Genomic DNA, 20,945 nt, shown 5'->3' with positions numbered 1-20,945 from the left:
AATTCATCTATCCATCTTTATGCCGACGACACAGTTCTCTATGCCACTGGCCCCTTACCTGACATTGCACTGGGAACACTTCAGCAGAGCTTCCACTCCATACAGGCTGGCTTTTCTGCCCTCGGACTGGCCATAAACCCCAGTAAAACCAAGGTCATGTGGTTTGGTCGTAAGCCCCCCCTCCAAGCTGGTACCATTCTGACTGCTACAGGCCAAAAACTTGAACTAGTGTCCTCCTACAAATACCTGGGAGTCTGGATTGACAGCATCCTCTCCTTCACTGAACATCTGTCCTTTCTGCAGTCGAAAGTAAAAGCCAGACTCGGCTTCCTCTATCGCAACTGCTCCTCATTCACTGCCTCTGTCAAACGCTCCCTGGTTCAGCTTACTGTCCTTCCACTATTCATGTCATCTACAGGTCCGCCCGTAAAGGAGCACTTGAGCGGCTTAACGTCCTCTATCACTCGGCCATTCGTTTTGCAACTAACGCCCCGTACAGGACCCATCACTGTGATCTCTACACCTTGGTAAACTGGCCACCCCTGGACATCAGGCGCAACATCCACTGGCTGATGCTGGTTTTTAAAACTCTTCTAGGTCTCACTCCTCCCTATCTAACTCAGCTTCTTCACCTGCGCCCCCACCCTACACACAACACCCATTCTGCCCCCCTCATTCTGTTAAATGCTCCTAGGGCATACTCCTCCCTGGGCCGTTCCTCCTTCCAATTTGCGGCCGCTGACAGCTGGAACCAACTTCAAAAATCCCTACAGTTACAATCCTTTACCTCTGTTAGTCTCTTCAAACAGGCCCTAACAAAATGTATAAATCACACCTGTAGCTGCTTCAGTCTAAGCTCACCGTGATCTAGTTCATTTATCTATTGCTATGCTGTATGTTACTGCTGTTTGTCTAATTTGTGTTGCTATGTTGAATATGTTATTGTTGTTTATGTGTGATTTTACTGGATATTGCAGTGTTGTCTTGTTCTCTCCCTCTCCCCTTCCCCCCAGGAGGTAATTCACCTCCTACCAGGCCATTGCTTAAATAAGACATTGTTTCTTAGCAATTTTTGCCTGTTTAAATAAAGGTTGATGATGATGATGATGAAAAATCATACTTTTCCTCGCAGGAAAATTAGATCCCTGGAACACTGTTTGAAGTTAGAAAGCTACCTGAAAAGTTATTGTTTCATTGTTGTTTGTTTACAGCAGCAGAACCCACAATTTTGATTACAAACACCAATCAATTAACTCATTTCTAACATATGTATCTCAATGATGAATTAATAAAGTCAGAAAATGATTAAAAAGTTCATAAATAATAATTGCTCGGAATTCCAGACTGCTACGTTTAGGTGAATTTGCGTATGATCACAACATCAGGTACAATAAATGCTTCTGTCAGACCAACACAAATGGAAGAAAGAGAAACAACCAATAACAAACAAGCCTAATAGAAATCCAACCACATCTTGACAAACACATTATTGTTACACCCACATGATCCATTCCACTAACATATGTATAGCCCAAAACATGTCTCTACATCCATAATTCCCCATGGATGGAAAGAAAACTTCATAAAAATAGAGATAGTCTATAATTGATATATTGCATTACTCTGCCATGAAAAACAGTACCGAAAACCCTTGCACCTTGTGATTGATATTATTTTAAACAGAATATTCCATCTTGGCAGCATCAGTTTTTACTACCAGGCATACAGCACCTAAGTTCAACATGAAGAAAATATGTAAACCTGTGTGTATGTGTGCGTGCGTGTGTGTGTGTGTGTGACCCATTTGACAAGGGAGGAGAATGAGACCACAAAAGCAACACCCTACAAGTCAGAACAATGTGTTTATTGTGTTTAACCTGCACTCTGCTCTCCCACGGTACACACACCCTAGATAACTTTACCAGTCAGCCGCACCAGAGCAGCGTGAAGGCGTTTGTTGCCATTGTCAGACACTGTAAGCGCTGTGGTCTTAACTCCTGCAGCGAGGCATATCAGATGTGGATAGAAAATAAAAGACAAGAAAAGCAAGTATCACTTCCATGCTAACGGACGCTATCGGATGTAGGATAAATAAGAGCATGTGCTTCAACTTAAGAACAGGTTCAGGAAATTCTCTATCCTCTGCCCTACACACGCTTAAAGGGGAGGTAGCATCTTTCCACACACAAAGTCAGGATGAGTGTTTTGTATATCTTAAAGGGATAGTTCACTATTTTTGAAGTGGGGTATTATGGGGTACTTATGCATAGTTAAGTACCCCATACAAAAAGCCAAACATCTCAAACCTGACCACCGCTTGCCTGCTATGTCTTGCCTGAAGATAAAAGTTATCATACACTTGAGTTATAGAATGCATGCAGGATTCAAACAAGGTAGTCAGTCAAAAATATGAAATCATCAGTCCAAAGAGCAGAACAATGGTCAGGCAGGCGGGAAAACAAAAGCTGGATAGCTAGGGCCAAAGGGAAATCATAAAAGTAAGAGTAGAGCTGCACAAGTGTGTGTGTGTATATATATATATATTAAGGAGATAGGGTGTGGGGAGGTCAGGTGATGGTAACAGCCAGGGGAAAGGGGTAACTGCAGTGCAGAAGGGAGTGACTGGATCTGTCTATGGCAATGTGAACAGAGGGAACAAATGAGTATTATGAGTTGACTAGATGTGAAACAAGTGTGATATCATATTCAAAATCTTTATGCTGAATTAAGAGTGAAATTAATTCAAGGCTTAAACTTGTCCACCTCAGACATGTAATGACAGCTCTGTTTGCCTGTATCAAATGCTTGGTAACACGATGTACACACCATAAAAAGCCTGTTTTTCACTCAATGAAACTCCATACAAACACACTTTTAGCCCAAACATTTGTTCGTAGTGATAAATGTATACTTTCTCCATCATCTCTAGACTGTCATCAAGTGTTTTGAGAGGCTGGTCTTGGCTCATCTCAAAGGTTTGTCCGTTCTGTGCTACTGTAGAGACATGGCGGTGCAACATGGCGGCCTCAGTGCCCCACTCCTATGTACTGTAGATATAAAAGGCTCAAATAATCTACAACTTTTATTTTCACGTGATTATACGCCTATTAAAACATATGAATATTACATTCCATTTATACCAAGTCTGTTCTGAAAAATGCCAATTCCCTTTGAACACTGTGCCTTTAATCCTGTCCTTTCCATTCTTTTAAATGAGTACTGATTCCACTGTCTGGGCTTCCGAAGTAGCTCCATAATATCCCATAGTCTCTCCAAACACACCGTCCAGAGGTTCATAATTGGTCCACACTCATGCTGGATGTCTAAAAGATACCATGAAAGGCACACAGCTGCATACACTTTACACAATATGTCAGTAGGGCTGGGCGATATGACCAAAATCTCATATCCTGATCTATAGGTAATTTCATATCCTGATAACAATACATTTGACGATACAGCATACTTTCTGTAAATTCATATAATACATTTTTAATATAAATGACACATGGAAATAAGGCTTTTCTGTTATTACATTTTGAAGTATACTGGACAAATAAAAAGTTTTTACACATATTGGATTAATTTCTCCTTTTATTCAAACACAAATTTTCAAGCATGCAACAAAATAGAAAATGCTCACTAAATGAAAGTGAAAATGAATGACTGGCGGCTGCCACTAATGTTCATGAAGCTTTTGGTGTGAGCGCAGGGTTACAAGTAGAAGGGCTATTGCAAATGACAAGCTTTCTTTTATTTTATTTCACCGCATAGTCCCACATGGAAGACATGCTACCAGTGACGGAAGTGCAGTGAGACTAGGAAGTGCTAATAAGTGTGTGCTTCAAAATAAAAGTCAACTCACGTTTCGTCAGTTAAATGCTTTTAATGTGAAGCTAAGCTGTAGGAAATGTTCAGTTTGAATCAACAGTAACTTAAATGCAAGCTACATGTATAGTTTGTGTAAACAATGTTGCATTAAATGAAACGAAAGATGTTTTTGTTTCGTCATACGATAAACGGTATATCGCAGCCCTATGTCAGAAGCTACGTCAACACAAGCCTGTGGTTTAAGGGTGTAAAAAGTTATCCGGGTGCTAATCCCTTCAAGGTTAAATATTCAAACTAGACCACAGTCACTCATGTTTATTTGACTTAGAGCAACGGTACACTTTGATTACTGGAAGAGACAGAGAGAAACACAGACAGTGTCAAACATAACACCTGGGCTGCTGAGACACAGCCTGGTTCTCACTGTCAAGAGTTAACAGCAGGCTCTAATGCCTCGTTTCCACCGAGTAGAGCGGGTCGGGTCGGAGCGGTTCGGTCCGGGTAGTTTGGCTTTTCATTTGCCAAAAGTTGGGTAGGGTACGGTTTAAGCGCACCTAACCGCTCTGAGCCGCTCCCGATCTCAGTACTCCTCCGTAGGGGTACTAGCGGCCTGAAAGCGGGCCGAAAATGCATGAGAAGGCGGAGCTACACACTGCCGTCATTTGATTGGTCGAAAGAATCATTTCCGCCATGTGTAGATCTCGGCAAGAGTGAAGAGAGTCTTGTGTTTTGGCGAAAATGTGAGCACAGCTCTGTTTATTGTGTGGTGTTTTTCCTCGTCAATAAATTAATCAGTTGGTTACACTGTGTCCCATAGTCACGTAGCTGCTGCAGCCAGCACTGTTCGCTCACTGTCTCTATGAGTTGCGCCGAGCGGTCTCTGTGTGTTTACGCCATAGATAGTAGTAAAATACACGCTCACAACAACACGGGGGGAATACATAAAGAAGCGGCTGGTTTGAATCATCTCCGCCGTTTGCAGTCACCTCGGCTAGAGTGAAGAGAGTTTTGGCGAAAATGTGAGCGCGGCACTGTTTATTGTGTGGTGTTTTTCCTCGTCATTAAATGAATCAGTTGGCTACACTGTGTCCCACTGCTACGATGTCACGTAGCTGCCGCAGCCAGTGCTGTTCGCTCACTGTCTCTATCAGTTGCACCGAGCCGTCTCTGTGCTCACAACACGGGGGGAATAAATAAAGAAGCGGCTGGTTTGACCAAGCAAAAACAAGAGACCGCTGGCTTGACCACAGTTGTTCCCACAGCCCGATAGTTTGACCCACATTCTGGCGTCGGCTATCGCAGTCCAGCCTAAACCCCGCCCTACCAGTAAGGGTAGGGTCGGCGGTGGAAACAACACCGAGATTCTTAAAAGTGAGCTGTCCCGCTCTGAGCCGCTCCGATCCGACCCGCTCTACTCGGTGGAAACGAGGCATAAGTGATTCATGACTAAGGGTACTCATATGTCCTCAAAAGCTATTTAGGAACATTCCTTACAGCCCTAAATAGACTGGCACAGGCCCTTCCATGGCAGAGTTATGGCCAGAAAAACAAAATCACAATGAAAAAAGGCTTTTCCTGTTTAACATCCTTTTTTATCCGCATATATTTGTCTTTGCCAGGCTGAAATACTCGCTAGAGCACCCAATATGGACTAACCCACCACTAAATCGTCCCTAACAAATGCACTATTTACTCTTGTTTGAGTAATGTTTGTAAAAAAAAAAAAAAAAAATAGGCCTGCTCCGAGCTTTTTAGGCTCTTTATATCTAAGGGATGTTATTCATGATAAGAGCTAATGGACTTAAGAGCCACAGAAAGTATACTAGCGACTAACATCTTGTTGGCTAATGTATTTTTTCATAGATTTGTTGACTAAATCTAAAAAATAACTCCACGATTGCCTTTTCCTTAAGGCTAATTTGTGTAACTCCTGTCACCCCCATGAGGCATTCTGAGTTATTACAACAACAACACTGCCGGTGCATCTACATGAGGTAAACCTTCGGTGAACGGGCATGGATTGTATACCTTCTGCTGTACGTCCAGGTTTTTTCTTAGCAGCAGAATCCACAACTGAATCATTTCTTGGGCGCTTCTTGGAATTTTTCTGAGCTCCTGTGCCAGTGTCGGAGTGCGACACCAGGTTGTAAACGCTGCCATACTTAGAAATACAGAGAGAGTTTAGTCGAGCTGATAGCCTCAACTGTGTCAAGTCGTTTGTAACCTACTGGATTATGAAAAAGGAAAAGAACTTCAAAAATATATATTTATATTTTTGTACCTCTCATACAGTATAATGTTGGGACTGATCTGAAAGGTGTTTATGCTAAATGATTGGGCTACATTTACAAAACTAATCCAAACGCTCCACACATACACCTTGGCTCTAGGAAGTAACTTGCCTGATGGTCAGTCCACCACTTTGGTCCAATACCATGACATTATATACATACATTCATGATCCCCAGAGGATGACTTTGATGATCATGTGGCTTTCCATCAAGCACAATCATGAGGTTGAAATGTGAAGGTTTAGGCTAATATTGAGAGCTTCATCAACTATTTTACACTTTGGACGAATGAGTCAACTATTTATCATAGTTTGTACATTGCATTCTCATAGTTAGTGATTACAGTTTTTTTCGATCGCTAAACCACAGTGGGCACAACTGGAACGACAAGTGCAAAACTCTAACTACACTATGCACAGCAGCGGTTCATGTGGACCAAACTCTAGATCGTTTTTCATTGCTTAAACACAATTTTCAAAACTTTACACACTTATCTCATGGCTTAACCACAGCCTGCACAACATTATGGATTTCTAGCACTTTGTTCAAATGCTAACACACTGCTGTCACAACTGTAGACCACACATTCAAAACAGAATGGATATCAGCATAGTGCATTTCAAACACTGCTGATTGCAATTTCAACTGAAACACTAAGAAGGTGTCTTGTTTTAGACTTGTTAGTGAACATACTGTATATACAGTATAGGGAAAGCTCAGAAATAGGAAGACAGATTGTTGGAGGGAGAAGAGAAGCAGTGAGACTGGATGTGTGGAGGAAGACCTAGAAGACATTGAGCTGTAATTTCTGATGAAATACAGTAAGGGTTACACTGATAGACCCTGTTGTGAATCATGGTCTCTCATTGAGAGAGGCAGGGTTGAGGGTGTAACGCAATCTGCAAAGATCTAAAGTTGCATCTGTAATACGAATTTCCAAGCAAACAAAAATGTAAGAGTTGCACCCTTACAGTAAATGACAACATTACAGAAATTGATATCTGTATTACAATCATAGAATATTTACACAGATACATGCTATATTTGGAAATGTTATCAATAAAATATAAAATAAAAAGATGTATCTATTGAAGCAAACTTCTGATCGTCATTTATTTTTGTTTACCTAAACATAACTGGTATGTTATAAAATAAACAATTTTATGTGAACTAATTTCACTCTTTCCTCAAAGAAAATATTACTTTATTTGTGTGAATTAACTCAAATTTTTCAAAACTGTAAAAATTAAAAGTTTGTAATTTGTGTATTGGGGTTTGATGCTAGTGTTTATACTCTGAGTGTGTTCTGAGTGACAGTGTGTGTTATCTCAAAGAAGCTGGTTCATAGTGTTTGCTGCACTGAGCCTATTTTGCAGGTGAAGTGAACTGTTCAGCTCCAGTGACTTTTGGTAGTGCAGACTGTAGTTAGAGTTTTGCACATTGAGCTACAGATGTGCCCACTGTGGGTTAGCGATCGAAAAAAACTGTAACAGGAAGGAACATGCATAGTATCTTTTGAGTGATCCACATTGGGTTTAGATGGTCGCCAAAATATTGTAGTAATGGTGAACATTCACAGCAGTGCAGTGCTAAAAGCAAGGACCTTGATAGCAATAATAATATGCTTTTAGCCACAGTGCCCCTGACTCCTGGAACAGCCTACAACATCAAATTAAAATAAATACACTCATAACTGTTAACCAATTTAAAGTTATTATTTTGAATCAGCCCCACTCCAATTGTAACTGTTTTAATTAGGCTATTGTTCTGTTTTATTCAATTGATCTGAATGTTTTAATTGTTGTTGTCTCTTTGTAAGCTTGTTGTGTATTCTCATTGTATATTGTGTGTAATTCTCGACGTCATTGTAAAAGAGGGTAACCCTCAATTGATCTTTCGAGAATAAATAAAGGAAAATGAAATAACAAGGTTATGTAACACACAGTAAAGTAGGTGCAGGCTGAGGGAGCAGTGGAGGGAGGGAGGGAGTCCTGGGACACCAACCAAGGTTATATCACTTAACAGGGAGCAGCGAGAGGGTTTTTTAGAGTCAGGGTCAGAGGTGGTGGTCTGGCTGTATGGAGGCCATACACACATAAACAGTGTCTCCGCTCATCATTCAAACTGCCACCTCTCAGGAACGGTAGCCCATAAGGGAGCAATAGATCGGAGGCCAGGTAATGGCTGAAAGTAATTCAACTACACTAACCCTTTTTCATCCATCAACAGACAATAACATGGCTAAACTGTTGGATACAGAGTGAGCTGTTTTTCATCGGGACCAATACATATAATTTAAAGAGAAAATCCATAAATCAGATAGAACATTCTAAGGATAATGTTTGTGGCATTTTTGCTTTAATAGACAGTTTTGGAGAGGTGAAATGAAGTAGAGAGGAGAATGACATGCAGAGTACAACCAGGGCTAGACTCGAACCCAGGTCTGCTGTGAAGAGGACAGAGCCATGAGGGGGGTGGGCGCTTGAACCACTACACCACGAGTTTCAGATTTAGCATGCTTAAAAATACCCGAATGTTTACTACATCCGGCCAAGATTTTTAGTGTTGAAATCAGCATGCTATTTAGGCAATTTTGATCCACAATCCAGTGCGCACCAGAAGTATAGTCACATTGATGTAGCCTCCATATGAAAACAACCGGGGATGAGACCGATATGAAATCAAGAGTCAAGATCGAGGCGTAATGTTATGATGAAATAATAAAGGAAACGTATGTCCCAATTCTTTGCCTACTGCATGGGAAATAGATTATTTTTTATGATCAGATGTAGTATCTAGAATATAAGAAAGAGTATGTGATTTGGAACGCAGATAATGTAATGTCTTTTTGTAGCCAGAAGATAATTGGAGAAAAGAGGCGATTTCAAGAAAAGATTTGGCCTTAGTCTTTTACAAAATGTTCCTGCTTCAAATCACTTAGAAAGAAGGAGCTCTTCTACCCCAAAGTTCACTTGAGGATTTGGACCGTCATGTTAACTTATTTCAGGAGGAAGACACAGTTTAAAGGGAGGGATGAATTTGATTTAATTTCACTTGCAAGCATGTGCAAAGACAGCGCCTTGATCCCACTTCAAGTAAATTGGAAACAAATTGCACAGACAGCTGGAATGAGTAGGACAAGCCACATGAGGCTGAAATGTGTTGGTTAATTGTCTTGTAAGCCATGTTGCAGAATGTGACTCGTATTATGAAATGGTTATCATTTGTGTTTGTTCCTTCTGCAGTGTTGTTTAGTCAATATCTTTTTTAAGATCATAACCTGGTCCAGATATTACAGTTTTTTTCGATTTCTAAACCACAGTGGGCACAACTGTAGCTCAATGTGCAAAACTCTAACTACAGTCTGCACTACCAACAGTTACTGGAGCTGAACAGTTCACTTCACCTGCAAAACAGGTTCAGTGCAGCAAACACTATGAACCAGCCTCATCGAGATAACACACACTGTCACTCAGAACATGCTCAGAGTACAAACACTAGCATCATACCCCAATACACAAATTTGAATAATTTGAGTTATTTAACACACATTACGTAATATTTTCTTTGATGAAAGGGTGAAATTCTTTCACATGAAATTGTTTATTTTATAACATACCAGTTTTTTTAGGAAAACAAAAAGAAATTAAAATCAGAAGTTTGCTTCAATAGATACAAATCTTGTATATTTTATTGAAAACATTTCCAAATGTAGTATTTATCTGTGTAAATATTCTATAATTGTAATACAGAAATCAATTCCTGTAATGTTGTCATTTACTGTAAGGATGCAACTCTAAGCTGTTTGTTTGCTGGAAAATTCGTATTCCGCAACTTTAGATTTTTGCAGATTGGGTTGCACTCTCAACCCTGCCTCTCTCAATGAGAGACCATGATTCACAACAGGGTTTTCAGTGTAGCCCTTACTGTATTTCATCAGACATTACAGCTCTATGTCTTCTAGGTCTTCCTCCACACATCCACACTCTCACTGCCACTCTTCTCCCTCCAACAACTTGTCTTCCTTAGTCCATTTCCAAAAAAATATATATTTTTGAGCTTTCCGTTTATACTGTATATATGTTCACTAACAAGTCTAAAACAAGAGTGTTTCAGTTGAAATTACAATCTGCAGTGTTTGAAATGCACTAGGCATTCATTCTGTTTTGAATGTGTGGTTTACAGTTGTGGCAGCAGTGTGTTAGCATTTGAAAAAAGTGTTGGAAATCCACAGTGTTGTGCAGGCTGTGGTTAAGCCATGAGATAGGTGTGTAGAGTTTTGAAAATTGTGTTCAAGCAATGAAAAACGAGCTACAGTTTGGTCCGAATGAACCGCTGCTCTGCATACTGTTGTTAGAGTTTTGCACTTGTCGCTCCAGTTGTGCCCACTGTGGTTTAGCAATCGTAAAAAACTGTAATACATGACATGCTTCATCTTTCTGCTTAAATCAAAAAGCGATACAACCAGAGATGGGCATGCATACCTCTACTTTGAGATCTATTTAAGATTCAAAACAATATGTATCCTGACCACAGTCAGCCAAGAGAACTTGAAAACAGGAAGCAAGACGTATGGTTTGATGATAGTTCTGGTTAGGTTTCCCTTGTTATGCCTCATTGATCATTGCAGTGTTGCCTTGTCGACAGATTAAACTGTTGAACCAGAAGTCTCTTTTCCATTCTGGGGAGTTTTGTTAGGATTCAACAAAAGATAAAGTTTAATATTTTTTAAGAGGAAAATGCAACTTGAGGGATTTGGAGATTTCTGCTTATTGGAATTTGTTACATTGATGAATTCAAATTTACCAGGCTGTGTATTCACACTGTATTTTATTCCAGTGCGTACGTACAGAGTAGCAGATCATGATTTTGACGAAAAGAGTTCTACCAAATCTCTGTCTCCATCTTTAGGTATGCCACTGTGAAAAGGAGGTGAAGAGGCACAACTGAAAGAAAAACAAACTTATTGGGAATAAACTGAATATATATTTGCATGGAAAAGATACATTTGATAGAATGGGTGGTGTTTTGGAACACAGTACACAGTTTTCATTGAATCTTCATGGCCTGTGCAGAGTTGTCAAAATAAAGGGCTAAGCAGTGAACCTCATATTTTCCATTCGAAACACTGTGTCCTGTGTAATATTAACATAACAAGTGCATGACAGTCACATACAAAACGTAAACCCGCTGTCATCCCAACACATGTTTAGTGAGCAAACCTCTAAGGTCAGAGTTTGGGCAAACAAAAAGTGAGGTATTCTTTGTATGGCTTTTATTGGAGAAATAAGGCCTTTCCATTCCCCATATTAAGTGTGAAGGCTAAGATAGACCTATATGGGGAGTACACACGTACATCCACAGCAAATCTTACATTGCTTGATAAGTGATAAGATTGACAAGAAATATAAACACATTCAAAGTCAATGTTGGATCAAAATGTACATTGGCCAAGGTAGATGTACAATAGACCGAAATATGCCTACTGAGATGCTACACAGCCACATATTTGGTTTCAATGCACAGATGCCTTTCCAAGAAACAGATGGTGGTTTGCTAAGCTCAAGCCCATGTTTGTTTGAGCCTCAGCAGTGGAATGGTCCCTGCTACCACTCATATCAGACCCTCCAGACTGGGCTCTCTGTCCCAGCAGTGAAACACTCTCCTGGGGACTGCTTACCCAGCGTAACTAGCAACCGTGATGAATTGCTGCTTTAAAAAACTACAACTAAAGTGGGTTTATGTTGCTGGTTCTTACCCTGTGGTCACCATGCACGTGCCACTGATTGGCCAGGTTGTCAAAGTCTTGATTGATAGAAAACAGAGTGTGTACTGTACTCTCTGTACTATGGGATAGTGTGTCGCCCTGTGTATCTTACACCATGGAAACCTTAGGTATGATGTCATATCTTGTTGTTGATGTTCACTGGTCGAAAGCTTGTTTGACTGGGGGATTGACACAACCAAAATGAGTTTTTACCTAGTTGATAATGCATTGTAAACATAGATGCACCTCAATGTATATGCAAGCAAGCCTTTACTTGTGTAAACATGTGGATGATTTTGCACATTTTTGAATAATTTCTTGAAGGAAAAACGTGAGCCTGACTAGTATATAGGGTCTGGCTGGAGTCGTGACAATGTTTGATCTCATAAAGCCAAATGATTACTGATGTCTAAGTGCTGCTAAGTTTATAAAGGTTTTGTGGTTTGGTTAGCACGATTGCCACTCTCACAGCAAGAAGGTTCTGCTTCTATGTGAGCTTCCAGTACAAAGCCAAAGGGTTTCATCCTAGATATTTGATAAATGCCTAAATATCTCCTAATATTCCTGCTTGGATCTTTCTCTAACTCATGATGTCATCTGCATAGTTTGGCTGTAACCACCTTTGTCGCCATCTTTAAATGGATTCACAGACGTTGTACTTTAAAAGCAGAGGTAAGAGACTGAATTAGTTTACCAGATGACACATAGGACTGTGTGAGGCAGGTGTGTCGGACTGCATAAAGGAAAGGTATCTCAGAGCGGAGCAAGTCTTCAATGCACAGCACAGATAGGAAGCCATGGCAGTGTTAAAAATACAGCCCAGTATATTCACATATCCACATGATGCAAGCATTCCTCCCCAGCACATGGCGGCCTGTGCTGGGGAGCCATAAATCCAACCGTGCTTGCTTTTATCATGAAAGCGGAGGCCAAATTGACAACAAATGTTATCCCTCTCTTCCTCGCTCTCCTCCAGGGTTCTGGCAAAGTGCTTCCAGAGAGAAAATCTGCAAATGGCTTTTGTCCTGAAGGCTCGTATATTCATGTGCAGAAGATGTTAAATGATCTCACGCCTGTTTGGACCCAACCCGACCCTGTTTCAGAGTCCAGACCCCCTTGGCCTTTCGGTTTTCAATCTCCGCCCATGCAGCAACTATGATGTTCTGAATGATGTAGATTTACAATACAGTCCTGCATACTTTCTCTCAAACACACATTCAGGTAACCCACATCACACATATATTACACGTAATATTCTTCCACACTTCCAACCACATTCCTCATCCTCTGAGAGCCATGTTAGATCAGCCAACAGGCTTGAATGATGATACAGTTCATCTTAACACAAGCTAAGCGTGTGAAGGAGTACTGGCTCAGACAACAAGCCCCCAAGGTGAGTGGGAGAAACATATTTGGTTAAACATGGAACGTGGAAAAGAGACGCCAGGTTTTATGGGCTGTGCCAAGCAAATAAACAGTAAGAACACACATCACAGCATGCTTTAAGCTAAAGCGTGTGTCCACAGGTATGTGTGGACCGAAATCATCCAGCAGCTGACCACAGTCCCTCTGTGTTATTTGAGGCTTTGTAAACTCACAGCTAGCTACCAAGCAGACATGTGGTACATCTTTTATTAAGCTGTTTTTTTCACTACATTTCAACACATAGATGACATTGCATTTTAATCACATCAAACAAACAAACAACATACCAGCATGATATACTGTAAGAATAGTTGGGCAACAGATAAGGGGCCCTTATTTATAGCTGTAGTGCGTAACTTCTGTTGCACCCATGAGGAATTCCGAGTAATTACAACAACACTGTCATCTAAATGAGGTAAGCCTGGATTCTATACCTTCTGCTGTACATCCAGGTTTTTTTCTTAGGGGCGACACCAATTTGTAAACACTGCCATACGGAGAAATAGAGTTTTGTGGAGCTGATAGGCTTAAAGGTGCCAACACACTGCACATCGCCGCGCGGCGAGTTTACATAGAAAGTCAATGTATTTCGAGCGCCGCCGCGCGAATCGGCGGCCGGCGGCGAGCGGATCACGCGGCGCGGCCAGGGGCGGCGCGGCGCGAATGCTGCGGCCGCCGCAGAAGTTGAATATATTGAACTTTTCGCCGCCGGCCGCGCCGCAATAGCCAATCAGCGTTGAGCTCCTCCCGACATCACTCGGGTGAGTCTGCTGAGCTACAAGACACGTGAAACCTGGCTGGCGCTGCAGTCGGGAAAGGAGGGATGAAGGGAAAAAAGAAGGAAAAGACAGAGAGACAGAGAGAGAGAGAGGGAGAAAGTTCCAACACATCGATAAAATGTATGACAGCAGTTTAATGAGACACCTTTTAGTAAAAGGAGCAAGGAATAGACTCACATTATAGAAGAGAGAAGGAGAGAAAGCCAGGGAAGATGTACTGCAGATGAGTGAATATGCAGAGACAATAAAAACTAAATACGACAACTGACACTTCCAAACATTTCCCTAAACATCTGAAAATCTGTTTGGGTTTTCTCTACATGTTGATATGCCGGCGTGAATGTGTAGCCTATATGCACGGCCATGGATACATATGTGCGTGTGTGTGTGTGTGTGTGTGGGCGGGTTGTGTGTGTATGTGTGTGTGGGCGCATGTGTGGGTGTGTTTACGAAGCTTGGGTGGCAGGTGGCGGGGAGAAATGTGTGAGAGGTGCAGTGAGACCAATACAAGGGCCGATGGCAGAGATGATGAAGGCAGAATAGCCTACTTCAGAGACGCTCCCAACAAAAACAAATCAGTGAGGATGACGACGATGATGAGAGAGATGTAAATAGCGGGAAGAAACTGGGCGTGCACATTCAATGAGTCATCGGGCGGCGGCGGACACAAATGAGCCAAAAAGATCACGCGGCGCGGAACCTGCGATTCGCGCGGCCAACTGCTGCGCCGCGCTGTGCAGTGTGTTCGCACCTTAATAAACTTTGTGAACTCATTTGGCGATTGCTTGAAAGTAACCAACATTAATTTATATAAGAAAGTAACACACTAGTTCAGAAGAGATATAGATAAGACATACATGGAACTGGTACAGTTGAGCATGTGTCTTATCATGAAAACTAAAGAGCTAAGCCTAGTTTAATTATGCTTAACTGTAATTAATTAAGGAAGGATGAAATTAAATGATCTAATTAATAAGATACAATATGATATAAAACATATCTGTATCATTACCTGAAGTTGTAGCCAGTGTAGGCTTTAAGCTTGGACATCATAGAGCTAACTGGCTAGCTATTGCCAGCTAGCTAACATGTTCAAGTTGTTATTGCAGGTTGTAAAGGCTTCCAGTGCTATCTGTTTTGGGAGGAATTATTCCTTTGGGCGACTTTCTATTGTAACCTGGGCGATATTTTGTTTTTTTCTCGTTTAAATATACTTTTTAATTTACTTATTTTTAGGAAATTCCTGAAACAAGGGTCAACTGGAAATATCTAACAGTGATGGAAGAACTTTGTCTTCTCTTCAAAACAGATGTTTTGTCCAGAGTTTTGGCAGACACAGACACACACACACACACACACACACACACACACACACACACACACAAATAAGCAAGCACAATGTTAATTTAGAGAGAACCCGATGTTGCAGACCGAAGCTAAGAACACTTTGTCCAGATTGATACACTACACAACACTTGAGCACAGAAACTAATCAGCAGCTTGTTCAGGTTTAGCTCAGAGCTGTTGGTACACTGTCTACACAGATGTTGCTCCTGCCAGGGTTTTGCTGGTTTGACAGGGAAATTTAGAGACTTCATAATACATGTTTGCTAAGAAATCAATATCTTCTAGGTCTTTTTTAGTTTTTTTTGTTTACAAGGATTTTACTTTATTATAATTTAAAACAACAACAACATTGTGTTTTTTCTTTTTTCTTCTTTTCTGTAACAGTAAATGTGTATCTGTGTATCTGAATCTGAATCTGATGAAAATGGGGGCGGGACCTGATAAGCCTTTGGCTTCTTCCGTCACCCTTCGGACAACACAAAGTATGATGTATGATGTGAAAGAGATATTTGTGTATTGTGTGGAATCGTCCGAAAGAATAATAATAAAAAATAAATAAATACATTTTGTGACAGTAGCCCCTATATTATCAAATGGTTTATTAGCATACATTTTTTGACATCAGACAGGAATGGCCACAAACAGTAAAATAAAATAAAAACGTCATGTAAATATAACTGTTAAGTCAGTGACACAGCAATGTCCATCTTAGTTGTCTACCATTAGCCACATAAGTGAATGGTCAGACCAGACCAAGTTATGCTGTAGATACCAATTCCCTACATGTATCGACTAGAACATTTTATTACGTATGAATTTCATTTTTTAATTCACAAGACGAATATCATGCTTTTGGTCTTCTATAGGTTAAATACTCTTAAAAGGACGGAATCACATGCATAATGTTAACAAGCTTGACTAGCTACCATCTACCCATGGAGTGGAACAGCATGATGGTTTCTCCCAAATATTGTGGGCTGTTACTGGATGGACTTATGGTAAATAAGTGAAGGCTATGTGTTGTGTACTGCATTTGTTAGGTTTTTCTACCCCCTACCTAGCCTGGTCCAACCCGACCATCGTACTTCATTTCATTTGTACAGAAGGTCTGGAACTGCTTTATTTGGCAAACTCACTTGAAGGCGGGTGTCTGCTGAAGTTTAAAACTATTGGATCTGCCCAGTGCCTCTCTGGATCAGCCAACCAATCGCATAACATTTGGTCGTGACGTATGTCATGAGCCGGCTTCTGGCGGTGCGTTCCAGTTGTACTGGGAACTCGGAAATTTCCGACTTCACTACATATTGTAGTCTATAGATCTACCGGTACCTGGCAACGGTAACTTGCTAGAGCCTAACGTTTAGTTATTTGGATGAGAAAGGTTGTAGGCGTCCATACTTTCACGAGCAAATGCACTGGAACACAGACAGGTCGGAACTCAGAACTACCAAGTCGGAAATCTCCGAGTTCCGAGTATAATGGAACGCAACAATCAACTGAAACTGGAGCGCGACTTCGACGTCTTCGTTCTCAGCCACTCGCTCTGTTCGCTGATTGGACGGCCCGAAATTTTCCTCAGCTAAAATCCATGAATTCACCGCAGCCCCAGACTGACTACTGAAAGGAAAATGAAATTTGAGCGGAAGTAGGTAGGCGGGCGGAGCCAGGCTACCCCCTACCTCCATTTCACTACAATGAAATTTGTGTTACTCTTGGAAGTTGAGAGCAGCTTCTTCTTGGGGTTGCACAGTGAGCAACTGACCACTTAATTGTTTCTGTTGTTTCTGTTGAGCTCATGTATGGCCATAGAGACTACTTCGGGTCCAATCCCTCTCCATCCTTACCCTCTGCCATCTTTCCATCAACTATACTCAGCTCCAGTGTCTATATGCATTCCATTCTACTGCAGGCTAGCGTCTCACAGCCAGACCAAACTTCAGCTAGTAGTATGGTCTGGCAGCACGCTCTATTATTACTGCTATAGAGGGGGAAAAGAGTCTGGCTTGTTTTTGCATTTCTTTAAACCAATCACAATGTTCTTGGGCGGAGCAAGGCCCAGGAAGCAGAAACTGTGTCCTTGCAGAATAGTGCGAGTGGGGAACTTGTTTTGATGGAACATTTGCATGTTAAGAGGTTGGCATTGAAATGGCTACTGTTAATGTCCATCAAAAATGCCACACCAAACAATAAAAATATGTATGTCACCTTTGTGATGTTGGGAATGTGGGCGCGGGCAGACATGCTTTCTTTTTAGCTTGTTTGTAACAATGCACAGTTAGCTGCTGAATTTACAGTAACTACAAGCGTAGTTCATGTAAACTCGGGATATGTTGATTGTCAGGTCATCTTTTAGCCAGGAAATCCAGACCCACATCTAGATTGATGTAGGGTCTGACCACGAGCAATAGACCTTCCCAACTCAAGGGGCGGCACCAACGCATGCATTTCAAATACCACTGCACGCAAATGGATAGCACTATGACCAATCAGAGCAATGAACAAGGTGACATATTCAGCCACGTTTGTTTAGCGAACAGCGGGGCTAACTGGTAAATTAAACATTTGCCTAGTCGGTCTGCAAAACAGAAAATTCATCTTTCTTGAAAGATTTGAGTGCCGTCTTCTAATCGTCAAGGGTTGAGGCCAAAGCAGTTTCATTCAACGTATTCGATCCATCTTTGTTGTTTACTATCACGATTTTGCAGCGCATGCGCAGCACTGTCGTCATCCGGTTACGCCCGCCCCAAAGCCCCATAGATAGGGCTCTGGACCCACCCATATCAGATAGAACGGTTTAATTGATTTTTCCCTGCCACTCTACTGTAAGCGCCGCTACAACAGCAAAACAACACTTGAGAATGATCACATGGATATGTATATTTACTTTATGTATTTGTGTATTTTGTTTGTATTTGCTTCTGTATCCTCTATCAAAGCACTTTGTAAACTATTGTTTTCAAAGGTGCTGTATGAATACATTTATTATTATTATTATATAATTATCACAAACAAGATGATTGAAATAAAAGGATCAGTGTGCCGCACGTCGTCAAATGTAGAAAATGCAGCAAACCCTTTCTTCTTCTGTGTGGATAGGGAAAATATAAACAAAGACAATCTAGGAGCAGCAAGCCTATGTACTCCTGTCAGTAGCACACCTCACAAGTTGACAACATATTTTATTGCATTGTCGGCTCAGAGCAACATAGCTGATATCATGCTTAACGCATGCATGCTAAAAAGCTGTAGGCTTACCTGCTGTTTTCCGACGGTCTGTATAAAATAGTAATCTTCTTTTGAAAATGGTAATATTCATGATGGCTTCGATTTTAAAATTTCCTTACAAAAAGAAAAGAAAGGGATGGAGTTAATGTTTTACACTCGGAAAGTTTGATATTAGAACATCACCCCTTCCCGACATGGCAGAATTGAGATTTAGTTTTTTTCTTCTTCAAATAACCAGGAAAAGTATACATTTAGCTTTTTTTCAACCTCCTAAATGCATTTGCTTTTTGTACTGTCAGTGTTAACTAATGATGCTGGGTTTTGCCCTCTGTGGTGCAACATTTGCTCTCTAACACAACGTGGCTTTGCCCAGGGGTCATAAATAGAAAACCAAGTATTTGTACAGTAAATGAAGCTCTATCAACTGACTAGACTAGTTGATTGAGCAACCTTGGTTGTCTTATTCCTGACATGAAACATGTAAATGGGACACAATGACAGCTCAGAAAAAGCTACAATTTTAGTCGAGAGGCAAAGTTTTATTACAACATACACAGAGGAGGGAGTAACGATGAAATGGGAAGTATTTTTATCACTCTCCCTTAGCAGCGCAAAGGCCCAAGCGTTTCATCACTAGTTATCATGCGAGCCAGGAATGCTTGACTGCTTCAAGAGAGGCCTCTGGAAAGAGAGGCTGTAGGGTCCAGCACAGGGCTGACAGTTTAACGTCCTCCAACCAAAAAACTGCAAATAGTTTGTCGTTTGCTCCTTCGTGCAGGACAACAGCTGCAGTCAGCGTGGATTCACAGAGGGCTAAAATAGAATGCTAATGTGACTAAGAGCCTACAAAAGAGTAACTCAGCTTCTATTTTAACTTCCTAAAGGACTACTTCTGACAAAATATGGCTAAATAATACAAAGCTTTTTTTTCTCCCATGACTGCAGTTGGCCATTGTCACTCGCTAAAAAGAAGTGTACAAACTGGGTAACCATGAAATCCACTTAACTGCCTTGCATCAAAGTTCAATTCAGAGCAAATCAGCAAGCTACGCATCAGTAATGCCTTTCAAGGAGGTATTTGATACTCAAAACATGTTTTGAGCATTTCCTGCTTGACACCTCTAGCCTGACAGATTAGGGTTCTAGACCATTTGGTACCTTAAATAGCAGTTAGTGTGAGAAACAGGCTGTTCCAAGGCATTATGAAGGTTCACTGCCTGCGTTTGTCTGTCTTGGGTGTACCTCAAGTCTCTGCACTTACCATACTGTATGCAACTCCATAAGAAGTTATATCTTGTGGTGTTGACTGGTGTATTGTAAGTGCAGACTCAGTCTAACTTAAGGACTCTCGCTGCATGTTCTTTTATCCCAATCATGAAAGAGTTCCACTGGAATGCTTCTGCTTCAGCTTTCTAATGTCTGACCAGGGACCAACGTACTTGATGGTCCAGTATGCCCTGTTTATCCTGTAGAAACAATGCATTGTCATCTTGGTAAGAAATAAACCATCCAGCAAATCACAATACATCCAACACTGAAAAAAGATTCAAGATGGTGTATTTGTCACAATTACAATGCAGTCATTGGCAATGCAATTCTCAAGTCCCAGGCTCTCAAAAATGCAATATAGAAGAAGAAAATGTATAATAGAAGAAAGTGTATAATAAAACAATGTCTCGAAAAATAAGATCATGTCTCGTGTCTCACATTATTTCTGAAGCGTGGGCCACTTGATGTCTTACGATGAGCATGTGAATGGTGCACTTGTGCTCTAAATAGTCTCAATCATCCACACGGGGCTGGCCCCAACTTGTCTAAATTCAACCTCTCATGTGCCAAACCCAAAGATCCAGCCTCTTGGGTTGTGGGTGATAATCTGACTGTGTGGGTGTGTTTCTGCACAGCGGTACTGCAAGGCTAGTACAATGCTATCAGAATTCCTTACAACCTTTTCTTTTGAAATACGTAGATGTAGTGGATATTTGGATACTTTCTATGCTTCTGTCATGCAAAGTTACTGTTAGAACATATTTTAGAGACTTGGACAAGGACACTTTGTCATTGCTGAACTTGTCATACCTGCCTTCTAGCATACCCAAAGTAAGGTATTGTGAAGGTGTTCTGCATGTAGAAGTTGTTCCTCAAAATACATTTATCCTCATCAGAATCAAGGACATATGGTTTTCCTTGACGCAGTCCTCCAGCGATGAGTGAACTGTCTGTGGCATGACTAACCATTCTTGCCCAAAAGACAAGTGATGCAATATGTCTGATTTATTC

The sequence above is a fragment of the Ammodytes marinus genome, assembly GCF_949987685.1.
Source record: "Ammodytes marinus genome assembly, chromosome: 4".
Taxonomy (NCBI): Eukaryota; Metazoa; Chordata; class Actinopteri; order Uranoscopiformes; family Ammodytidae; genus Ammodytes; species Ammodytes marinus.
The sequence above is the reverse complement of the archived record's forward strand: the minus strand, read 5'-3'. Positions refer to the sequence as shown.